The 25,905-nt window shown below is 43.7% G+C and overlaps 1 protein-coding gene and 1 pseudogene across 1 annotated transcript in view; one reads left to right on the top strand and one right to left on the bottom strand.

The window, feature by feature from the left end:
- The window catches only part of ZNF804A (zinc finger protein 804A), a 248,561-nt gene that overhangs the window by 151,019 nt on the left and 71,637 nt on the right, over positions 1–25,905 (bottom strand). The window lies entirely within an intron of this gene.
- Positions 5,591–5,710, top strand: LOC136637464 (5S ribosomal RNA; annotated as a pseudogene).

Below are 25,905 nucleotides of genomic sequence, written 5' to 3'. Positions count from 1 at the left end.
ATGATGGTATTATTCCTCCAAATTCTGATTTTAGTGATTTTGAAATCTTGTAGAGTCTCTCTCTCTCTCTCTCTCTCTCTCTCTCTCTCTCTCTCTCTCACACACACACACACACACACACACACCCCTGTGTCAACTTACTAACAACTGATTGCAGTAGTTCTCAAACGTTTAGCACTGGGACCCACTTTTTAGAATGACAATCTTTCCAGGACCCACTGGAAGTGATGTCATGGACAGAAGTGACATCATCAAGCAACCTAAAATAAATAATTATAAATAATTAAATTAAAATGAAAGAAATAATTAAATAAGGGGGAGCCAGTCCTGTTCCACCAAGTGAATCTTCTCAGAAGTAAGTCCCATAGTGGTCAATGGGGCTTAGTCTCAGGAAAGGCATGATGCAGTAGCTCCTAAAGCCGCGATGCTAGCATGTCCTTCCCCTGTGTGCGTCACCCCCCCACGCGTCACCCGGTGCGGCCTTCACCCCCCGCACCCCTAGCAACACCAGTGGCCCTTAGTTTTCCCACCTAAGAGAGATTTTTACCAGATTTTAACAGCTGGTGAAATCTCCTGGGCTAACATTAGTATTGATAGACAGAAGCATGTAAGATGGTTTTGTAATGCTAAAAGGCACACATTGGACCACCCTCTTCCTACAGTGTAAAATGGAACAGCCTTGAAAGGTTTATGGGGGTTTTTTTTTGGGGGGGGGGAGATGAACAGTCCTATTCTGAACTCCTGTGGTGCAGCGGCTGCAGCAGCACAACACACCATATCCTGTGCGCCTCAGGCAGCTGCGGGTGGCACCTCGGGAGAAGGGGACTTTTGTCCCCTTCTCCTGGGTAAGGGAAGTAGCCCTGCTCCCTCCCCCAGCACGCCTCCCAGCCGCCGTTTCCCCAGCTCTCGCCTTCCCATCACGACTCCTCCCTGCCCTCTCCCCGCCCTCCGCCCGCCTCCCCCCTCCCCGGAATGCCTGCTCCTCACCTCTCCCTGCCCCCGCTTACCTTATCACAGCTTGGCTGTTTGTGTGACCGCCAAGTGGCAGAGGCCGGATGCCCGCCCGGTGCTAGACCAGCGCCAGCCAGTGCTGGGCTAGCATGTGCACAGGCCCGGCGTTAAGCCTTGCAAACGTGCCTTATGGCACATTTGCAACAGTGCGCGCTGGCAACCTGATCCTGAAAATAACTTACCACTAATTGTTCCCTAAGAACTGTCTCTAATTTATTAAAAACATAGTAAAAGATCATAAGATACATTTTTATTATTTTTAAATTCTGGTCTTCACCACCTTTTTGTAAACATTATCCATGCACTGTAAACAACATACCAGTAAAACAGTGGTTCCCAACCTGATATTCATGTACTTCCAGGGGCACTCAACAGGACCTTTAGGGGTACTTGAAAAAGAATGGCATAACGGCAGAAAAAGGCAGGTCGTGCTCCAGAATGCCTTGCAAGAACAAGCACGGCAGGAAGGGAGGTAGCTAGTTGGCTGTGAAAGCCCCACCAATAGCTAGTTTTTGATCATCAATTCATCTATGAACCAGTGATTGAAAACCAGCACAGTAAAAAAGCTGAAACATAATATGGAAAATGATCAATCACCCAGAATTTCTCAGCACACTTTGGTGCAAAACAGTGCAAAGGCAGAGCCTTCTGTTCTTCAAACAGATAAAAAGAAAAAACACTGTGATAAATACATTAAGTCTGGGCTTTCATATGGAGGAGATGAAGGTTTGTATTATTAATTACAAACATTTTGCTAATATGAAGGGTACAATTTATGGAAATGGGCTGCCAAGGGATATGCAAGTGAAAAAAGTTGGGAACCACTGCAGGAGATCCATGAATCAAATCCACCTTTAAGGTGTCTGGTGTGTTAAGCCAGAAGCTCTACATACAACATACAACCCATAACTGAGAGTGTGCAATTCAGTTCACAGCAGAGAGATGCAGCTGCATATATGTGCAACCCTTTTTACTCAGAAGCAGACCCACTGCTTTCCATGGGTGTTATTCTTAAGTAAGGGTGCATTGAACTGGAGCCTGGGACTTTGCTTCAAATAGAAAGGAGGATCCCATCCTCGTGTTGAAAAAAGCAGATCTCTGCTCAATGCAAAACAGAGCCAGCTGCAACAGCATTTGCAAAATGGAACAGAGGAGAATAAAAGGTTAACTTTGGCTGAAATTTCCCAAATAAGTTACTATAGAAACTAATCTCTGCATTGCTTCTAATTAACTCCAAGGAAGGAAACTTTTCAGAGTTGAAAGGCTCTGCCCTCTGATTGACCCAGAGATAAAGCAAAATGTTAATTGGAGCTTGATTACCTGGCAAAAATTTTACTTGCTATAGGTGAGTATCTACGGTAATATAGTATTATATATACAACATATATATAGTATTATAGTACTAATATATAGTATTATATACTAATACTAATATACTATACTAATATAGTATTATATATACTACATAGTATATATAATACTACATAGTATATATACACTATTTATTTATTTGATTTATATACAGCTTTTCTAAAAACCCAAAACAGTTTTTTGGCTATACCTGTTGTTAGAACACAGATATTTCAATGTGGCTTTTTCCATTGCGTTCTGTTATAAATTATGCATTTTATATATATATATATATATATATATATATATATATATATATATATATAATGAACACTAGTACACACATGTACATACACACATTCTCCTCTAGCAAGACTTATTTGATCAGCTGCCATACTTATCATTGCTGCAAAAGTCTGACTGCTGTTTTGCAACTAGACAAACACCACAAATGGTTTCTTTGGACTGACCGTCTTAGAAGTGTTAATAAGGGAGTCCACCAGCAGAATTGTGTCCCCTTACTTGGTCTGCTAAGAAAAGTCCCGTCCCCCCCATATGCTGCATTGGGTACAACCTTTACATCACAAGATCTTTCAGATACTCAGCCAAACAGCTCACAAGTTGGAAAAAAAAGAGCTATTGTTATATGTTATAGTGTTCTCTTTTTGCTTAGCACCAAAGATGAACAAAAAAACTTGTCGGTAGCAAGACCATCATACGAATGAAAGCTTCCCCGCCTTCCTTTTGTGGCATAAAAGATAGATTACACACTTGGATAGCTAGGAATTGTCGACAACCTCCTTGCTTGGATTCTTTGTGAAAGTTCAATCGTTGATTTCATTTGAGAGTGCATATATGTAGGCATGCGTACATCACCCCGCTGTGCACTCCCTAGTGCCTTGACCCAATTGATAGCAACCATTTCAATCACGGTTATGAGTTATCACACTTTAAAAAAAAAAAAAGTCTGACGTAAGAGGCTGCAGTCAAGCTATTAGAATTTTTAGTAGCAGAGATTAATAATGAGTGTTCTCACAGATTTATATTAGGCCTAGGAGTCCAGTGTCATCTATTTTTTACAAGAGAAATGATGCAAAACCGTATGAACATGAAGTGAGGTCAGCAAAGGCCCAAAGCGGTCATAGTTTGGGTCATTCCATACAAGGAAAGCGATTAAATTAAACAGAAAGCTAAAACATTCTCCATTTATTTTTTTACCTATTGAACTAACAGCAGCTCTATGCCTATTATGAATGATGTGCCTTACTTCATAGCTACTGTGTTTAGGATTCCACTGCATAGCATTTTAATATCCAACATAGTACAACAGTATGGTCAGTGCTCTGTGATCATAAGAACATAAGAAGAGCCTTGCAGGATCAGGCCAAGGGCCCATCTTGTCCAGCTTCCTGTATCTTACAGTGGGTTACCAACTGCCTCCAGGAGCACACAAGACAACAATGGACCCAATCCTGTCCTCTCTCCCCCGCCCCCCAGCCGATGCAGCAATGCCAAAATTGTGACTGCTGCATCCTGTGGAGGGAGATGAGTGGCATAGGTCTTCTCTAGGTAAGGGAACTGATCCCCTATGTAAGGGGGCTGATCCCACCTCCCCAGGTCCAATCCACCAACTCTATGCGCCCTCCCCACCTGCCTCCTGCACAATTTCACCCCTCCCCCACCCCATTCCACCTTTCTGCCTCTCCTGCTGACTTACCTTTATCAATTACACAGGCCTACAAAATTGAGGGTCAGAAAAGTTTTTCCCAAACTTTATGGTGGTTTGATATGAATTTGGGGTGCCAATTCCAAAAATGGCATTCTTTTTGCCCTATCACATCTAGTTTTGGAGATATAGTATAGCCTCAGTAGTGAATGGTTCAAGCAGCTTCCTCATGAGGAAACCTACACCATGGCTTCCTCATGAGGAAGCTGCTTGAACCAATCAATAACGAGGCTATACTATATCTCCAAAACTAGATGTGATAGGGCAAAACGGATGCCATTTTTGGAATTGGCACCCCAAATATACCCAGGAATTTAGTGTTACATTTAAGGAAGCAAAATGTGTGTAGGTCTGTGTTATCAGTGGGGGATCCTCCAGTGGCCACAGGAAGGCACAGACCTTCCCACTGGGGTTCCCGAAAGCATGCTGAGTAGTGCGCTATTGGAGCACCTTTTGCAACAGGCGCTAACTACTTTAAGGCAGGGGACAAACTGAGAACATGTGGGGATTTTAAGAGTGGGTTGAAGATATCTGTGTATTCTTGCCATTCCTTTGCATCTGGCATTCAGAGCTAGGCTACCTCTAAAACACAGAGGCTGCATACAGACATCATGCCGTAACCTGTGATAGGGACAGGGAACCATTTATTGATTTATTTTGCTATGTAAACCACTTTGGCTGCAACCCTAACCTCACTTTCCTGGGAGTAAATCCCATTGAACACAATAGGACTTACTTCTGAGTAGACTTGGTTAGGCTTGTGCCCTTTGTGATCCACATCTTGCTGAAAAGTGGCATATTAATAATCGCAAGTCTCTGCTTACCCTTCCTTATGTTCATATTTCCTACTTTCTTTTTCTATTTTCTTTGCATCCTTCCTTCAGTCATTTTGCCTGTGAGCTCACTGGCTTTTCACCTTACTCCCTCCTGAGACCTCTTTCTAGTCCTCTTCCTGTCCCAGAAAGCTACTCCATTCCTTGGGGCCTAGGTGAAATTTTAACCCAGTAAAACAGCCCATTTTCGTTCCCCTCTCAGAAGCTGGACTGCAAACACTGGCTTATTCCGACAGCTTTATTTCCTGAGCCACTGGTCATAAATACGCCACCAGCTCAGCAGCACATTGTCGGAGGCATAACCACTTTTATTTCCGTGCAACACAATACAGATGATTGACTGACAATATTTATAAGTCATGCTTCCACCTTGAAAGCTGTGACATACTTTTTGGGGAAAGCCAGAGAAGAATACACAGTGAAAGTAAATAGCCAACAACTATTTAGAGCAGGGGTGTCCAAACTTTTTGACAGGAGGGCCACATCAACTTTCTGACACTGTGTTGGGAGCCGGGGGGGGGGGGAAAGAATTAATTTACATTTAAAATTGGAATAAATTTACATAAATTTACAAAAACGAATATATTAGAAATGGGACATATGAATGAAGATCTCATGATAGCTCAAGCCCTATAAAAGACTTTGTACAAAGCAAGACCAGTCTTTCCTTTGCTGCAGCAACTGTTACCCTGCACATGCTTGATCTCGTCTGATCTTGGAAGCTAAGCAGGGTCAGGCCTGGTTAGTACTTGGATGGGAGACCACCTTGGAATACCGGGTGCTGTAGGCTTATGCCATAGTCTTTCGAGACTGAAGGTTGCCAACCAACCTTTCCTTTGCTTCCATTGCTACTTCAGGGATATGAATCAGCAAGCAGCGGAGCAGCCCTCGGCCCACAGCTTATGAAAGAGGTCAAACAGTCGGGCCTTGCACTCAAGAGTAGTCGCGTCAGGCCAGTGTGGGCTCCATTAAGTCTCTGGAGGGCCAGAGGCTCATTGGGAACTCTCCGCGGGCCAGATTGAGGGTCCTCGAGGGCTGCAAGTGGCCCCCAGGCTGGGGTTTGGGAGCCCCTGATTTAGAGTGAGGCCTAGCAGTGGCTTTCATCGCTACTAAATCAGGCCTTGCTGGTGTGGAGATTCTGAGCGATGGCCGGCTTTGCCATGGTCGCATGGAGTGGTACCGTTGGAGGTACCGTTGGAGCAAACAGAAGAGCCCCCTGCCCATTTATCCACTGCCCTCTCCAGGCTGCCACTCCAATACAGCAGCAGCCCCCTCAGACAGCCCAAGGCTGAGCTCCAGATCACAGATCCTGGCTGTGGAAAATTTCCATTATCTCCCAGACATCTTTCAGTTTCAGAAAACTTTGATGTTGCCAGCCTGTTCTCATGAGCAACGGGCTTATGTTTTATGCCTTTGTTTACAAGGATGCACACTCAGGGGGGCAGCCTGAATGATTTATGCCAGGGGGTGTGTGGAAAGCATAACATGTGAAATAATACTTAGCAGGAAGGTTAATCCAGACCTTGAGGGAGGAGGACTGGACAATAGCAGCAATTGCCTGCTGTAATTGGAGCATCCCTTGAAATCCTTGGGCATCATTAACAGGGACCCTTGGCCACTCAGCAAATCTCCATGTCATAAAACACCTCCCACAGGCCTTGGCATGAAGACTCCGCAGTTGCCCAGAGATGCATCTGGTCCAAACAGCTTCAAGGCGAGGGAAATACAAAAGGCCCATAAGAGCCCTTTTGAAAGTTTGGAGATTAATGGGTTGTTGTGGAGAACAGCACTTACTGTACTTGAGCTCAAGTAGTGGGTAATTTCCTCCAGGAGAAGAAATAAGTGGACAAAAGATGTATGATTAATAATTATGCTAATCTAGATTAACTCATACAAATGTACTCTCCCTGCACAGAGGTTTTTCAGCAGAGCGGGGAATTAAGAGCAACGCAGGATAACTTAAGTTTGCATGCAAAAACTGACAGCAGAGAAAGTGGTCCTTTCAGGCTTTCAGCCTATACTCCGTCATATTGATGCACAGAGTATCACTCCAAGGATAATCTTCATCCTTCATCCTAAAAGATCCCCTGGCCCCATCTACAGAGGATAATGAATCCAGTTCAGAGGCTATTTTTCGAAGTATGGGAGATTTTTCCCCCCCCCCTCTCTCTAAGCAGCTGTTTCATCATCCGGCTGACCTGCACCAATAAATAGGTCCCTGTTTAGATTATTCTGCAATACTTCAGCCCTTTTGTTAAAAGTTGGATGGTTTAAATGCAATTTCACAAGGAGGAACATTTTTCTTGGGAAACAAGGGCTTTGTGACGTAGCAAAAGGATCGTGTTTCTGTACAACAAGATTGAAGTCTAGGGACGTTTCTCCCTGCGAAGGCTGTGCAATCCACCAGGCATGGATGGTGCAGAAGAGGGCAATCAAAATGATCAGGGGTCTAGGGACTCACCTTTGGTTACCCTGGTTAGAAGTTTCCATTTAAAAAGCAACGAAGGGGGTTCATAATTGAAGCACTCAAAATTATGTATTGTGTGCAGAAAGTGATGAGAGTTAGTTCTCCCTCTCTCACAGAACCAGAACTCTAGTTATCCAGTGAAATTGATTTGTGGGAGACTGAGGACAGGCAAAAGGACGTGCTTCTTCAGATAGCACCAATTGTGATCCTGGTCCATGTGCCACCTGGGGCCAGGATCACAGAGCACCACCCCACAGGAGATTGCCTTCCCAGGTCACATCCAGGGCTTTGCACAGCATCATCTTGCCCTTAAAAAGCCTTCTAAGGTCTCCGGAGGGTCTTTAAACATCACTTCCGGTTTTCATCAGAATAGCAAAAGTGATGCTTAGTGGCCCTCCAGAGACCTCAGAAGGCTTTGGGAGTGGGGCGCTACCGGACAAGACCTCCTTGGCCCTTAGAAGGGCTCTACAGGGTGGGCAATAGCGCAGCAAGGGGGCATAGGTGGCTGTGCCACCCACACAAGTGTGGTGCCCTGGGGTATTTGCTCCCCTGACCCTTCCCCTGGTATGCCAGTGCACAGCACATAATTAGACTGTAGAATTCATTGCCACAGGATATGATGATGCCCACTAGCTTGGATGGCTAAAGGTCATTGAACAGAGTCATAGAGGATAGATCTATTAGTGTCTACCAATCATTAGGGTTTTATGATGCTTACAGATTCAGAGGAAGTGTGCCTCTGAATACCAGTCGCAGGAGAGGGATATTCCTTCATCTCCTACCTGTGGCCTTCCTGGGGCACCTTGTTGGTCCCTGTGGGAAACAGAAAGCTGGAGTAGATGGGTCTTGCACCTAACTGAGCAGGGCTCTTTTGATATTCAGCTGCATGATCCTCATTCATGTAGATGAAGTTTGTTTGTGTGCCTACAGGTCCTGTACAAAGCCCACGTCAGCAAATAGAGGTTGTATGCCATCAGTGCTTGGTGGGTTGCCCCTGCAGAGTCCAATTCAATATGGGCCCTTTGAATCATGACACAGATGAAAGAGGAAGGGCAGTGCAAAATGGCCTTGAGAAAGCAGGGCACATGTGTGTGAGCATCCCCTTCTTGCCCAGTGATTTTGCTGTATGTTTGGCTGACACCGGGTAATACTGACAGTCTATCTGGTCTCCTTCCAGTGACCATCACATGGTTGTGTCACAACTGTGCTTACGGTCCAATGTGTGATCTTATGCCAAATTCTAGGTGGACATGGAGAATTCTGCTTGTGAATCGTTTTGAGAAGAAAGACCACAGGAATTTCATAGGTTCTCACACACCTTAAGTAGCTCTCCAATTCCACCTGAGACAAAATTCAAAGCAAACATTGAGGTTCCCTGAGTTGCAAGGCACAGTGGGTACTTTTGCAAGGCCTGTCTTCCATTACACCTTCTCACCTCCTGAGCACGGTGTGAAAACTACTGATCGGCATTAATGAAGCAAGTTAACATGCCATTCTTAATTGGAAAATCTGTCACTCTGGCATTGACCAAAAGGTCCAAAGTTGTCTCTCCTTAATCAAGCAATTCCTCCAGTATTTACAGAAAAAACAGAACTAGAGGGTTAACAGCCAGGATATGTCAACAGTAGCACAAACTACTAGAAACAACTAGTGCCCCCCCCCTCCGAACAAGTACAGTGTACGCTAAGAGGGCTGCCAAAAGCGACACGCTGCTGTTAGAAAATTATTTTTCTCAGCTGGTGGCAGCTGTGGGAGGGGAAAAGGAGTAGGACCTTTTTCTGCCACATGAAGGAAGACAGAAAAGGAAATGAAATATGACAAAGTGAGCAAGTGGCAACTTCCCAAGTCATTTGAAGCCACACTTAAAAATAGTCCAAGTACTGCAAATACTCATCATTTCCTTTTTCAAAGAGGGACTTCAGTCTGGGGAGGGAGATCCCGATGCGTCGCTTTTACGATGAATTCCTGATTGAGAAACATCAGCCTTAATATATGATACTTCCCTTGCCTTAGAGCAGGGGTGCTCACACTTTTTTGGCTCGAGAGCTACTTTGAAACCCAGCAAGGCCCGGAGATCTACCAGAGTTTTTTTTACAATGTTCGCGCCATCATAACATATAACATTTATGTGTACAATGTATGTTGGTGTACCTTGAGCCCCTGAGTATAACAGGACTTACTCCTGAGTAGACATGCCTAGGATTAGGCTGTGAGGCTGCAATCCTAGCCACACTTACCTGGGAGTAAGCCCCATTGAGTACAATGGGCCTTACTCCCGGCGTTTCCTCCCAGAGGCACCTGAAGGGGGGGGGGTCGGCACTCCGCGATCTACTCATTTTGCCTCGCGATCTACCGGTAGATCGCGATCCACCTATTGAGCACCCCTACCTTAGAGAATTTAGCTGTATATATCTGAATCCAGTGAATATATATTTTTGCAACCCAGATGGGTGTGTGCCAGCAGAGCTATTTTCAACCTTTTTCAAGTCATGGTGCACTGACAAGACCCTACAACTGTCAAGGCACACAATCAATTTTTGGACAATTGGCAAGGCACACTGTGCTACGGGCAGAGGGCTCGCATCCCCCAATAGCCCTACTCATAAATGACCCTCCCTCAAACTCCTGCGGCACATATGTGGACCATCCAAGGCTCAGCAGTGTGCTGCACTAGTGGAAAAATGGTGCTGTACACAAAAAGCAATGGGCCTGAACTTCCAGAGCATTCATTTCCTGACCATTCCTAGTTTGCTAGGAATACAGAAGGCCATATTTACATAATTCTGATTGGTTATTTTGTGGCTCAGGGAATTCACTCCCTGACTTACAGATACGTTCTTAGAGATTGTGTGCCATAGTAGCTAAGAGATTGAATCAGGAAGTTATTCAGGTCAAGGGGAGAAGGATAAAATTGGGCCTCTCTCAGCCCTCCCCTGTCCTGTTTTACATGCTTCCTGCCTACCCTCCCCTGCTCCTGTGCTACCTGTGGGAGTTTACCTGCTCCAATGGGCACTCCTTTTGGATCCAGTGCTCCTTATTCACTTTGTGTCGTGGAGCTCTTTACAGCACTTTTGAGACACCCTAGACCAGCCATTTTCAACCACTGTGCCATGGCACATTGGTGTGCCGCGAGTGGTCCACAGGTGTGCCAGTGGAATTTGGGGGAAGGTCATTTATTAGTAGGGCCAATGGAGATGTGAGCCCTCCACCAGCAGCATGGTGCACCTTGTCAATTGTAAAAAACCTGATGGTGTGCCTTGACAATTTTAGAGGCCTTGTCAGTGTGCCATGAGATGAAAAAGGTTGAAAATTGCTGCCCTAGACCATGGCAGTCACTGGGATGGCGCTAATGGAGGATTGAACTGTGCTGGCAGAGTTGTATCCTATCTTGTCAAGAAGGCACAGAGATGGAGTGTTGTTGGTTTCATTCTCAAAGTGAAACATTTTATGAGATAGGTGCAGTGAAACAGTGATGGCCAAAGCACACAATACTTTACATGCATGTGCTAGCCTGGGTTTTAACCCATTTCTGCCCAGCTCACAGGTGTACACGTTTGATCCCTGTTGCATATATGCAACGTTGGGCAGAAATGGCATAATCTTTTTTAAAAAGATTGTGCAGGGGCAGTGATGACTGAAATGTTGCCGTGATTCTGATTGTATGCCTCCCCTTCCAGAAACCTTTTAAAAAATGAAAATCACACATGGGAGGGGTTTTGCCCATGTTTGATATCAGAAGCACCACAGGCCAAAGTCTTAGAAACTCTCTACCTCTACTGTGGTTCCATCGCATTTTGGACACCTCCCCTAGCACTATGTGCTGTTTTTCTGGGTGGGGGAAACACTCATGCCAGCATTTTAAGTACAGTACCATGTGTTTTGGACCTGCAACACACTTGCACAATGGGCATCTTGAGAAGTTACTTTTATCCATATATAGCAACCGCTTTCTGTTCATTACAGTGCAATAAAAACAATGGGCCGGTTTCATTCCCTGCTTTTTTCCCCCCTAATATTTCCATCCCCTTCCATTTCCCCTTAAACATATGTATTGGAATATGGAATGCCTTCTGGATACCAGTTACATAAAGAAACTTGCAAGCTGATCTTCATGGCAGCTGAGTACTCGGAGCCAAAAAGAATTTGCTAAGCTTGTCAGCTTCTGTGAATGTTAAATGTTAAGACATAGCTGCTGGTAGAAATGATGGGAAGAAATCTCAAAGGGGAGAAAGAGAGATTTATAAAAGTCTCTGCAGCATGTTTGATTCTTTTGTTAATCCTGTCACTTACTTAAGTACATGATGATGCTTGATTTATTTTGTTTGAACATTTGAGACCATACAGCAGAGGTGTGCGGTTATAAAGAGTACCTTTGTTAATGTGTACAAGAGAAATAGTCTCCAGGAATGTATTCTCTACCATGTCGGCACTTTCTAATGCACGGAATATCAGTATTTTACAAAATGGTTAACAAGTCTGAATTATTGTTTTCACACAAATTAATGAACGGTACGTTTACTTGGTAATTGCAGTTGGGTAACTGCTTTTGGCTTCTTCGGAAAAAGGGTTAGGATTTTAAAAAAACTGGAAAATAAAGCCAAAATTAACCCAGAAATCAGAAGCTGAGCCGAAATTCATCATCCCCGCTTATATGCTGGCTTTTCCCTGAATAATGCCATCTCAGTTCAATTTGGGAAGAATTAATGGCAACTTTGTATTTAAAAATCAAACATATTTGTTTGTTCATGCTCCCCAACCACTTGTACTGTACATATGCCCCCAAAGCATAAAGGCAAGTGAAACACTTTCTATGGAAGTCATCCAGAAACACATTCTCAAAATTTCATAGCATTTTTTATTCAGTGCCCAAAAGAAAGGGAAGGGAAAAAAAAATGTGTGAAAACAGAACCTCATTACAGACGAGTGCTATGAACTGCTGCATCAACAGGAGCTGTAGCACATGATAAATAGCAACATATAGTTTAACCCATTTCTGCTCAGCGCACAGGTGTACACATGTGATCCCTGTTGCATATATGCAACACTGGGCAGAAATGGCTTAAGGAGACATGTTTAAATGCCTCCCGTATAAACATTGACCTGTACATACAAAGCTAGCTCACCAAGGAGGAGTGCTGTAGACCAGGTTTATTCCTGAGCAACTTGTTTTGTGCATGTAGTGTGCATCTAAAAATTCTAATTTTTCGAACGGGTAGCATGCCCCATATTCAACATCCCCCCTTCAGTCTGAAGTGGAACGGTCTGACAACAGAGACATCACATGAGAGTTGACTAGCTTAATTATGGATATTTTCAAATGTAGCCCAACACGTATTAATATAACCTAACAGTCTGTTGCGCCAGCACTGCACCACAGCAATCCAATGTGATCCACAGTGATCCAATGTATTTATCTGGTGGGGCATGGTGCAGTGGGGAGCAGCACTACTGCTGAGCCCCCTGCAGACATTTGAGCACAGCACAGCCAGAGAAAGCAGTGCAGAAACAGGCACAGGCTGAGGCAGCAGTAAGGCTGTGGTGTGATTAGGACTGATTCTCTAAAAGCTAACATGAAGCCATCCAGCATAGGAAGAAGGGCAAGGTGTAGCAGGAACAGGGCAAGTCAATGACTCACTTTAAGAGCTGCTTCAAGGATGCCAAATTCAGCATGGAGCCATTCGGCAGAACCCAACGTCCCTAAAAATGCATTTATGACTTTTTATAATAGGACCACAGGCATCAGAGCAGCTGTTCCATTTGCTTGGCATAAGATCAGTGCTCAGTGGTGTCACTAGGGTTCGCGTCACCCGGTGCAGGATGCCAGCGCATCACCCCCCATGCAGTGGGCAGGGCAACACCCCAGGTGGTGGGCATGGTGATGTACCGTCACTCCACCCCCCAGTGGTTTTCTGGCAGTACCTTTTGCAGCAGTTCTCAAACTTTTAGCACTGGGAACCACTTTTTAGAATGACAATCTGTCCAAGACCCACCAGAAGTGATGTCATGGTGAAAGCGACCATCACGCAAATTAAAATAAGTATAAATAATTAAAGTAAAACAAATAATTAAATAAGCAGAAGCCAGCCCTGATCCACCAAGGGCACAATCCTAACCTCTTACGTAAGTGCTTTCCAGCATTGGCATAGCAGTGCCAATGGGAAGTGTGCTGCATCCTGCAGTTTGATGTCACTAATGGAGGCCTCCTCAAAGTAAGGGCATGTTTGTTCCCTTTCCTCGAAGCTGCATTGCCCTTAGGTCAGTGCTGGAAAGTACTGACATAAGGGGTTAGGATTGTGCCCCAAGTGAATTTCCTCTATAGCCTGCCTGTAATAACACCCCTCCCTCCAAAACCAGTAAGGTTTTCAGCCCTGCCCAGTTCAATTTAAGAACTTCTGTTTAAACAACTAGATCACTGTCAGAATCCACCTGCCTTTTCAATTATCAAAAAGGTTCACCTTATCAGCTGAAGCCTCTGTTTTGATCCTTTTTTGGTGGGGGGGGGAGGCTGCCTTCTGGAGCACTTGTTTAGCTGCAGGTGCATAGGATCAGGACCATTCTGGTAGCCTTGCACTCTACTTCACCTGATCATCTACACCAGCCAAGGCACTTTTGCTTACTCGTGAGTAAATGTGACCATGAGGAATAGTTTCACTTTCCATAGGGCTCAACACATTCATCTGCTTGGAGGGAGGGACTGACTTCCTTCTCAGGTGTTTTTGGGGGCTGCATTCATTGGAACAGGACCATTCTGGTGTTGTTGGATTCCTCTCAGCCTGCCCTTTCCAACGAACTAAGGCAAGTTTGCCTACTCACAAGTAAATGTGCGATATGGCTCACTTTCACTTTCCATAGGTATCCATGCATTTTTTCTCCAGTTGCTTAGCCATAACTTTTGATAGGAAGGAGATATTTCACTCAGGTTTTTTGCATTGCATTCCACTCGAAATTCTGCATCCAACGGTATATAATATGATGGGGTTACTCCTAACCACCACGGTTTTAGCATGTCAACCCCCCTGTGCACATCACCCGGTGCAGCCCGCACCCCCTGTGCCCCCCTAGCGACGCCACTGTCAGTGCTCCCTTTGCAAAATGGAGAGATGCTGGGAATCCACAATTACTCATCTAGAAGCCCTAGTTCCCATGTCTGGTTGCAGTGGTTGTGTCAGGTTTCAGAAAGCCCTGCATTGCACCCTGATGGTAGTCCCTCATCCCTTGATGGTGCATTGGGCACAACCAATTCCGAAAATTCAGAGGTTAGCCCAGTCAGGTGGGCTACCTCATCAGCGAATGGCTTTGGTTGCTGCCTACCCTGACTGACCCTTGCCTTGACATTCTCCCTAACTGGACATGCCTGCACCGGTTGTGGAAGGACACTAACAGTATTTACATATACTGTGCACAGATACACTACCATGTAAAAAACAAACAAAAAACAGATCTATCAAATGCAAGATATTGCTCCAAGGAGATACTGATACCAAACACAGATCTCAGGGATGGGACGTGAATAAAACTCACTAGGATACCACTGAATCTCTTCTGACGCAGGCAACCCTCTCACAATTGTCACTGATATACAGTTCTTGTGTAGCACTTAGAGCCCAATCCTATGCTTGTTTACTCAAAAGTAAGTCCCATAATAGTAAATGGGGTTTATTCCCAGGAAAGTGAGGATAGGATTGCAGGTGTACATAGTGCTTTCCTTATACTTTTGCAAGCACTACTCTTTTGAGAGATTTTAGAATCCAACACTAACTTTGAAAATGAAGTATTCTCAGGATATGCAGATATAAAATTGAGTATTTCTGTTGAAGTTTGCATTCACATTCTCACAGTACTTTTGTGCAGATGCCTTGCAGACTGACACACCCAAGGACTAATTGAGGCAAGATGTGGATGAGCCATGAATAAGGCCTGCTGCCATCATTTTGGTTTATTTTTGTTTTGTTTTAAATATTAACAGCATCTAGGGGTGGAGAAGGAAACTCAGAGCAAGACTTCTGAGCAGAGGGAGAGAGGGGCTAACCATTTTCACTAAACTTTTCCCCAGTTAAAACTGTCCTCCCCATGCGGCTATTTACTGTGGGGGGGGGGACGACAACATACAGATATAGCAACTTTGGGGAAGGCACAGAGTGAATTGGAAAACAGTATAACTCGAGGGAAAGGACCCAATCGTCCCTGTCTCAGTCCCATAGCCACAGTCCAAATCTTCCCCAAGGTTTGAACATTTTGTTTGTTTTTAATCACAAAATAATGTGTACATGGATCTCTGATCAGAAGCTATCTCATGCTTATTATGGGTTTCTAATGTAAACAAATCCACTATCTAATCCAGTAGTTCCCAAATTTTTTAGCACTGGGACACACTTCTTAAAATGGCATTCTATCAGGACCCACCTTGCTTTATATTAAAAAAAAAAAAAGTTTCACTTTACCAGCCACTCAAGTCTCTGTTTTTATCCTTTTTACTATAGTGGGGGGGGGGGGGGAACTGCCTTCTGGAGCATTTGTTGAACTCCACATTCATCAGGGTAGAACCATTCCAGTTGCATGCTCCTTCACCTGGCCTTCAATAAGAGCTAAGGCATGTTTGCCTACACACAAGTAAACATGCAATGAGGATCACATTCACATTCCATAGGGCTCAATACATTTTTCTTGTCGGCTATCGGTAGAGGTGTTTGAAAATGGTGTTATTTATTTTATTCAGAAACAAACCCATTGTGTTCAGTAGTTCTATCTTACTCACTGGAAACAAACACCTCTAGCTATCAGCTTGTCAGTTTCAATTTCAGGACCCACCAACAATCACCAGCAACCACAGTCTGGGAAACACTGGTTTCTATAAGTGTTGTAATCCAACTCACATAGAAACAAGTGAGTTTCTCTATTCCTCTGCTCAAACGCTTTAATAATATAATTTCTTCCAAGAGAATATAAGATTTGGTTAAAATTAATTTTTCTTTTTTCTCTTGCTGTGTTATAATTTCGGTACATTATGTGTGTCTCTGGCATCTCTATATTTGCATTTCCCAGTCGGAAAGGAAATTGCTTTTTGTATTTGATGCTGTTAAATAACTTTGTAAAAGGAATCAATTAGCTCTCCTGTGTGCTAATTAATCCACTGTTTTATCCTAAGGATTGCTGACAAGAGAAAGAGTTCAGGTTATCAGAGCTATTTTATGCACAGGAAGATGACTTTATAAGTTTCTTTTTTTTCTTTTTAAATATCTTGCTAGAGAATTACAGTAATACTCCCTGACACTTCATAAATGCTTACTGAAATCCATCAGAAGGCAGAATACAATAAATGAATTCTTACTGGTCAGCACTCCTAAGACTAACTGGCTAAAATGCTGAGTACATTAAAGTTTATTTTCTTTCCCGTTTGCTCTCACTGTGCTTCAAAATCTGCATGGGACTGAAAATTTTTGGTTTGCTGGCAGAAGCAAAAAAAAAAAAAATGCACTCAGTGACATGGGATGCTATTATTATAATTGGAATGTGGGGATCCAGAAGGCTGTCCCCAGTGTTTTGACATCAACTGGGGGTTTTCTGCCCTCCTTTCCTATTGAAGCCTCCAGGCTTCCCAAACTCCTCTCTTGAGGAGTAGAGGATACACCAGAGAGCTGTCTACAATGTGAACCGGGGGATGCAGCTGGATTGGCAGTGTCCTGTGCATACACAGGTGTTTTTTTTTATGCTTGCACGTAGAAATCCTTGGATTTTGGCCAGTATTATTTGCCACATTTTGTCATTCTTGAATAAAAACAATACAGTACTTGCAGAAAGCTATTTTGTAAAAAGGTTTCCAAATACCAACTTACAGTTTCTCTCACACTTGCACTCCATATTAAATGAGATTTTCACGGCTTTAAAACAAAATACAGAAGGACTCTCTGCTTCAGAGAGGACTACCATGTAACTAGCCGATGATCCACACGCCACACAGATAGACTGAGATTTCTTTTATACATTGCAGAAGATTCACTTTTCCATGGCTTGGCCGCACAGTGCTGCTGTAATGTTGAAAGACCAGACTCCACATGGGCAATCAGATGAGAATTTTCTACATGCTTTGTCACCCAGGCAAGATCACCGGTGGTCATTGGATGGGGAGGACGCGACCTTCAAATGTGGGATGGAGCCATCAACCATCAGTTCTCATTCTATCCTTGTAATATATAGAGGTGGCAGAATTCTCTACCACGTCACTCTGCACCACTCCCATTTTTTAATGCTTTCCCAGTGAGTCCCAATGTGACCCATTTTTGAATGCTTTCCCAATGCGTAAAGCAATCTCAAGCACATCACTGAGAAAAATTGGGAACAGGGTGATTCTAAATCCAGTGATTTAAATTCCTAAAGTGATTTAAATTCCTCTAGGGAGGAGGAATATCCAAAGGAGGCAAAGGACTCTCTCACCTGAAGTCATATAGTCCAGAAATCCATCAGCTCATTCTATTATCTCATTCTCCATAAAGTGTAGCCTGGAAAAAAACTGATCTGGCATGAGTAGCTTCCCACCCAGATGGATGAGATTTAATTTGATCCAGGGCTTAGTCCCAATAGCTGTTTTTGACTGCCAGGCCCTCTGAATGTACGAAGTAATTATAAAAGGAGAGAATGCCTTTCCTTCACCACTTACCAAAAACCAAAGCCTGAGGTCTTTCCAGGGAATAAGTTGTTACTCTTGGACAACAATGAGTAACACTGAGTTCCATTTCTTATCTCAAAGATTAAAACTGGAATGGGCTACAATCTCCTTCAGTAACAGTGATCTGGGGAAGACAGATTACAACCTCCATGTATTTTTGTTTGTTTATACCAACTTACTTGAACATTGCAAATCAATGCCTGCTGTTTCCCTTTGTCAGATGAACAGCAAATTCTTGCTAATCTATCAGCTACGACATTCTGTGGCTTTAGGCTAGCCAGATAATTAGGGGGTCTTTTGCAGCACATCCCATCGCACCATTTCTCTGTTGACCAGGTATTCCTTGCCAAGACCTTCGCAGCTGCTTGTCTAGTTTCAGTCTACGATGACATGAATGCAGATCACTTCATTCCATTTTCCTGAGGCTGTCTTTCTGATGAACAGATTGAATTGGTCTGCATGGGGACTCAAGCCTTGCTCTTAAGAGTGCTGAGAACTAGAACTAACTGGAAAAGGAACATCATCCATCACAGGAGAAGAAAGTTTTATTGTTTTGGTTTTTAAACAACAATAAAATACATGGAAGCAAAATGCAAAGGCCTGCCACGAAAGGGAGGTCTTCAGCCAGCATTAGTACTACAACAATAAGAAAGTCTGCCAAACTTCATGGGGAGGGAGTTCCACAGGGCAAGAGACTGAGAAAGGTAGTTATCATTGAGAATTCTCAAAGGAGGAGGCACTTGCAAAGATCTTATAGAGCAGGTGTAGTGTCATTCCAAGGACAGTCCCTAGCTGGTAACTTCTGGGAGGAATGCTACTGTCACAGGTAACTTCCATCCCCACCATTGAGATGCCCTCATTTCAATCATTGAGATGCCCTCATTTCAGAGCTGTGAATTAAGAGGAAGGGCATTTTGCAATGGCACGTATCTGAACAGGACCAGCAAGAGGGTTACAGCATAGTTAATTAGAAGTATCAAGGACGCCTTAAAAACAAGAGTGTTTGCTTTTAAAAGCAGAATCTTGCCTATATAAGAACATAAGAAGAGCCCTGCTGGATCAGGCCCAGGGCTCATCAAGTCCAGCTTCCTGTATCTCATAGCAGCGCGCCAGATGCCTCAGGAAGCACACAAGATACTTGCATCTTGCTGCCACTCCCCTGCATCTGGCATTCTATTTATCCTCTATATATGAGGAAGGTGAAAAAGTGTACAAACTCTGGCAAACGCATCTGAGTTGATGATACTGCAAGCAAAGAAGGAATCGAGGACGAGACTGGTAGCATTATAGTTGTAGTAATAATAAACCTCCAGTGAATATTTTAAAACACACTAGAAGCAGGAAATGAGCCAGGGGAGCAGTAGGACCTTGAGACAGTGGTGGGAAAGCCATACAGTCTCTTGTTTCAGCTAATCTAGAACCACATATGATCTAGGGCCACAAATTGCCATAGGCAGAGATTCAACCAGTGCAGTTTATCCCATCACGGCTTCTCATTACTAATGAGGAGTAACTGTGCCTGCTGAATTAAAAGCATGAAAATCCTTTGAGAGAATGGGAGGGGGGCATACTGTGTGATTTACAATTAGCATATTGGAGTTTGGTATTACCTTAAAGTTCCACCTTTGCAGTGCGTTAATTCCAAACAGCAGCCTCTGACTCCTTTATAAAGACCTACAAGGCACAGATTCATGTGTGAAGATGGAACTGTAGGTGATGAGATTTTGACAGCTCTCTTTATGAACATTCAAAGCCTGTCTCCAGTTCACAAAGGGAGGGGGACAGGCATGTTTAATGGCTTTTATTTGCTTTTGTAGCTTTTATTGGCTTGATGGGTTGTTCTTAATCTCCAAACCGAATCTGGAATGGGGTGTTGTTTTCTTTCTTTGTTAATTCACTTGCCTAATGTGTCTTCAAAGCCTCTCTTTAGCCCCCACTACAAATACGTTTTTAACAAAGCCAAAACCTAAACTTCCCATATGTATAATTCCATTGCATCATTCAATTGTTCAATTCACCACCACCCCACAAAAAACATAGTCACCTTGCCACTGAGGATGTATGTCAATGTGAACAGCTGTCACTTACAACCCACAACCAATTAAGTCTGTATAAGCATTTCTCTTCTCCATGCAGAAGGAGGAACACAGTGATAGCTGCAGCTTTATGGGCCAACATCTGTTTGAGTGACAAATGCCCGTGTCACAGGAATGCTGTACAGATTTTGTTTTATTGATGGCATAATCTCCTCAAAAAAGGTTGTAAACAAAGCACATACAATACAATAACATTTTTTTTTTTTTTGCTTTTATGATAAAGGTCTTTATATGTTTTTAAAATCTCATTTATCAGCTACTGCAGTCTGATGTTTCAACTCCATATGTTATAGCAACAAGGTCTAGATCCATCCTCACAGCAGTTGTGCTTCAGGGTACTTCAGGCACCCTACATCCTTCTCCTACATCAAGTGCATTCCCACATTGAAAAACAGAGGAATAGTGTTCTGGGGACATCCTGGTTGTTGGCCCCCTGGCTGGTCTTCTGGTATGTTTTGATAAGACCAGAGGGAGGGGTATATGTGAGCCCAGTCTCTTTCATAGCACCTTCATTTCATTTGTTTTCTATGAAATGTTTCTATGAAACAAAAGTCAGAGTCCTAAGTGCTAAATGCCATGCACTCATTCTTTTCAGTTGGAACTTTTCAGTGGTTTAGGCTAACTATTGCCTAATCTGGCCAAATTGGATGCCAACTGGAAGGAAAACACAGAACTTACAGGCACCAAAAGAGCAGCTGCATCTCCTATAGAAAGCAAGCAAATACCCATAAGCACCCCTATCAAAGACAAAAAATATTAAAGGTGACATGATTTGGAAGAATGAATAACAAGACATATGTCTTGTTTTAATAACAACAAATAGGACGACCAAATTAAAAAGTAGTCTCATGTACCCCTACTACAAATGCATAAAAGTTGCATAGCAATCGTAATATGTGCTAATAAGCACACATTTTGCTTTCTCTGTGCATAATGCAGGGTACATAAGTAATGCCTATTGCAGGTTTAGTGTGACACTAAAAGTGAAGCAGATGATGTCTACAAGATCAGCTTCACACCCAGGAAAATCCTAACCTATGGGAATCAAAACAGGACCCTAACATTCATACAGTTTGCTTTCATTTTCTGGGACTGATGCAAATAGTGATGCAAATAGATTATATTATGGAAAACATCTGAAGCCATTTCATTAAAAATGTACACTGGTTCAAGGGATCTACTGTATTTTCTGAACCCCCTTTCTTTTGTTTAGGCTGCAGTCCTAGGCATACTTTCCTAAGCCCCATTGAACACAATGGGACTTACTTCTGAGTAGGCGTGCATAGGCTTGTGCTGTTAAGCTACATCCTATGCATGTAAGGAACATGGATAGAGTTTGAAAGACATTGGAGTGGGGAGAGGGGATGCCAATCTATCAACTATAATCAACACAAACACAACAAACCTCTTGTCATTTCACCCTAGGAAGCTTTCCTCCTCTTACAGTGTTTACTTCTGCTTTTTCCAGGGCCAAATTCCTACCTAGGAGAAGAGACAGAAGCAACTGGAGCATCCAACTGTAGCTTCTTACAAAGAAAATAATACTTCTGAAAGGTTATTCAGATGAACTGCCCTCGCATGTAACCTCTGCAAGATGATACATGCCCTCTTTGCCCAATGGGCAAGCCGGCAAATTATTATTAGACACAGCAATATGGAGGAAGACCAATGCCCAGCGGTAGTGAATATCTGCCATCTTCAGTAAGAGTGTGTGGAGATATCACTTGGCTTGCAGCTGCCCAAACTGTAGGGACAGGGATGCCCAGGCGGACATGGCTGTCAATAACACAATGCGACAACATATAACTCAACAGGTTATTAGTTAATAATAAGCATTAATTGCCATTAATAATGAAGAGTAATAGCCAGCGGAAAATCGTAACTAACTTTCATTCAGCATGCTCTGATTTCATACATGTTGCTTGCCGCATAGCACGTAAGTCAAATGGGTATCTGCAGTCACTTTACATGATTGTGTTGCTTTTAATATAATACACTTTAACAATAATCAGTGATCTTCTGAAATATTGGTAACATTAACAAGAAAATCACATTCTGCATCACAGAATGCTGAAAAGAGGGACAAAGAAAGTGGACAACAGAAGAAAAAATATCTATTAACATACAGTACAGTACAGTTATTTTAAAGATAACATTTTATTTGTCTCTGGTTTCTTTTTCTCTCTGTCTTTTTTTTCTGAGTTATCTTCTAACTCTGTGAATAGGCTAAGGTAGTAGATATTGTCTTTTTGTTTCACTTGAGAAGCACAGAGTCATAAGCAGAGAGCCCTTTGCATGATCATCTGCATGTACAGAGCTCTCTACACATGTTCTAGCACATGCACATAGCCTGCTACTGTGATGCTACACCCTCAATGCATTTATTGTTCTTCAAATTAACACCTGAGAAGGGCCCATAAATTCGCAGAAAGACATCTACATGGTATGATAGCTTTAGCTACCTTTTCACACAACCCTGTCATGACGCAATCGTTGCAATAGTTTCCTTGAAATTAGAAGGGCTGTCATTCAGTGCTGGAGCATATGCTTTGAATGTGGGAAGTCCCAGGTTCAATTCTTGGCTTTTCTGACAGGGCTAGAAAGAATTCTGTATAAAACCCCGGAAAGCCACCACCAATCAGAGTAGGCCAGTGGTTCTCAAACACATTTATAAATCATTTATAAATGTCAAGGGAGGTGGCTCTAATGGTGCTTGGGCAGCAGTACTCCCCGCCCCCCAACAAGTGGCAGCTTGTAACCCTTGGTGCACATGTCCTAATCTGCTGTCAGTTCTGCAAACCACCAAAAATTGGGTCGCGACCTCCTGGTGGGTCCTGGACCTGCAGTTTTATAACCTCTGGAGTAGACAACAGTGAGCTAGCTGGACCAATGGAATAACTCAGAGCCCAATCCTATTCTCCCCCCCCCCAGCCGATGCAGAGGCGCCAAAATGGCTACCTGGGACATCCTGATGGGAGCAGTTTTAGAAGTCTCCTCTTAGTAAAGGAACAATTGTTCCTTTACCTGGTGGCATGGCTCTGTGGCACAGATGCATCTTTTTGGACCAGTAAATGGCTGGTGCAGATCCACATGGAACCATGTTGCAGGATCAGGTACAGGAACAGTGTTAGGATTCCATGGCTGCCACTGCCGACATAGACACCCCCTTCCCTATCCCTCAGACACTCTCTCTTGCTGGAACCTGTTGAAACTGACACCCCCAGACCAAATCCTCCTATCCTCGTCCCCTAACAGCCTACTTTCACCCATCCCCGCCCCATTCCACCCTCTCCCCATCCCCTCTTGCCTGTCCTGCCAACTCACCTGCTTTGGAGGGCACTTGAAGAGCCAACTATGCAGGTGGGAAGGCTCCAGCCCTCCCACCAGCATCCCTGGCAGCACACTTCTGAGTGTTCTGCCAGAGCGCCCTTTATGATAGTGCTGATTGATTTACGGCAGTCCATGCCAGGGGAAGAGGTGCAAAAATGCTGTCAGAATGCCAGATGCAAGGGAGGGCACCAGGATGAGGTCTCTTGTTATCTGGTGTACTCCCTGGGGCATTTGGTGGGCTGCTGTGAGATACAGGAAGCTGGACTAGATGGGCCTATGGCCTGATCCAGTGGGGCTGTTCTTATGTTCTTATGTTCTTAATGATGGTCAGTGAGTACAGAACTGGAGAGATGGTCGGTGAGTATAGAGTATAGAGCTGGGCCATCAGCACAAGGCAGTTCCATGTGTCATCATGTATTAAGTAAAGCTGTGTGAAGTTATCGCATTCCAAGTTGGCAGGAGAGGGGGAACTTCAGGAAACAGTTTTGTTAAACTATATGCTCGTCTTAGTATCCCTATCCATGTCATGCTGCGAGGTCAAAATATTCCAATTCTGAGGAGCACATGACATTAAACCGTCTTTTTTGAAAATCCACAGAGGCAGATTCTGTGGCTGCCGTCGAGACCAATATTCAAATGTGTACTTCTGCGACACTGCTCAAAATCTTGAGTTTGGAGGGAGGTCTATGTCTCTCAAAATGGATTTCAGCACCAAACTGTCTAGCCGCGTTTCCAGCAGCCTCTGGATATGCTCGACACAAAGCTGCCACGTCCTTCACTAGAATCGGCCTCGGGTCTCTCCATTTTCCTTAAAGACTGGTGCATCTAATCTGTCCACTCAAATACATCTCAAAGTAGAGATGAATATCAGACAGCCGAGCTGATTTGCATGAGGCTCAAAGCATCAAGAACTGAAATCAATGGGGGGAAAAAAACACAGATTTGCTGCCTCTTAGGGAACCATCACTCAGCTGGTAAGTAATTGAGTTATTTGTAAAAAGCATGTTTCAAGAACACATGCACACTTCACATCCTGACATTACAGATGAACTCCAATCCACAGTGCTGGGTTTTGCCCTTGTACTGCCCAACACTTCTGAATCACTTTTGCAAACCATCAAATGTCTTCTTTAATCATTCACAAAAACTGAGACAGCCCATAGAAAGATGGGGGGGGGGAGGAGAGGCTACGAAAGAACTCCTCTGCTTCACAGTAGCAATAACCTAGGACGGCAGTTTACACATGTGGGATCTACTTAGGATTTTTCTTATAACCAAGTTCTCAACCTGGTGCCCTCCCTTGCATCTGGGAGGGCTAATAAGCAAAACTGGCATGGATAGGAGGTTTAAAATCCAGATGGTTGGCAACCTTCAGTCTCGAAAGACTATGGTATAAGCCTACAGCACCAGGTATTCCCAGGCAGTCTCCCATCCAAGTACTAACCAGGCCTGACCCTGCTTAGCTTCCGAGATCAGACAAGATCAGGCATGTGCAGGGTAACAGTTGAATTTGCTGAAACGAGCAGCCCTATAGGAACTCAGCCATCAAAGTTCAGCACTAACATATTGAGAGAAAGGGTGGTTCTCCCCCTTCTCTCTCTCTTTCTGGGTCCATGTATGAGAAGGAACATGGACTCATACATGCAAGTCAATTGCTATCAGCTGCCCTTAACCTTTTAGAAAGGGCAGGACATAAATCCAAATAATAAGTAACCATTTCTTCCACAAAAAAGGAGACAAATATCAAATCTTTCTTTATGAGGGTTAGAACTCTCTGAGCACGTTATTAGAGCACCGGAAGAGCTGCCTTGCTGAGCGAGATTCACAGTTTTTCTTATTCAGACTCACAAATGGATATTTGGGATGGGACAAGGAAAAGGTTTTGCAGCACAGAGGTCTTGGGTCATAACAGGAGACTTGAAGCCTCTCCACTTTCCAACAGTCAGATATTTGGGAGAACCTGACTATTCTCACCACTGATATGTCCACGATCCTTGAATTTCCATAGCACTTAAAAAACAAGAAACAAACATTTGAAATGCTGGCCATTGCCGTACCCCACAGCAGCAATTTCTATAGATCATTTTATGTATTCGTTTTATTTTATGTTTTCTCTTTCCTTCTTACTTGTCTGTTGGTTCATCTGAAGCTTTAAAAGCCTTCCCTGGATCCTTCTCCTGTTTGTTTACCGAAAATATTTATAGCCTACCATTGCTGCTCAGATCGGAGTCAGTTATTTAGCTGGTAGAAATTCAAGAGGCCATGTGTGAGTCTGCCTGGTCCAGGAACAAGGTTAGGATATGGCAGAGGAGATCTCTACTGATCTCACCCCCTCCCAGGCCTGATCCACCCCCTGTTCCGCCCTCCCCATGCTTAGAATTGCCCTTCCCTGCTACCTTCCCCATGCTCTTGAGCTGCTCTATGTCTTA

The sequence above is a fragment of the Tiliqua scincoides genome, chromosome 1 (genome assembly GCF_035046505.1).
Source record: "Tiliqua scincoides isolate rTilSci1 chromosome 1, rTilSci1.hap2, whole genome shotgun sequence".
NCBI lineage: Eukaryota > Metazoa > Chordata > Lepidosauria > Squamata > Scincidae > Tiliqua > Tiliqua scincoides.
The sequence above is the reverse complement of the archived record's forward strand: the minus strand, read 5'-3'. Positions and strand labels throughout refer to the sequence as shown.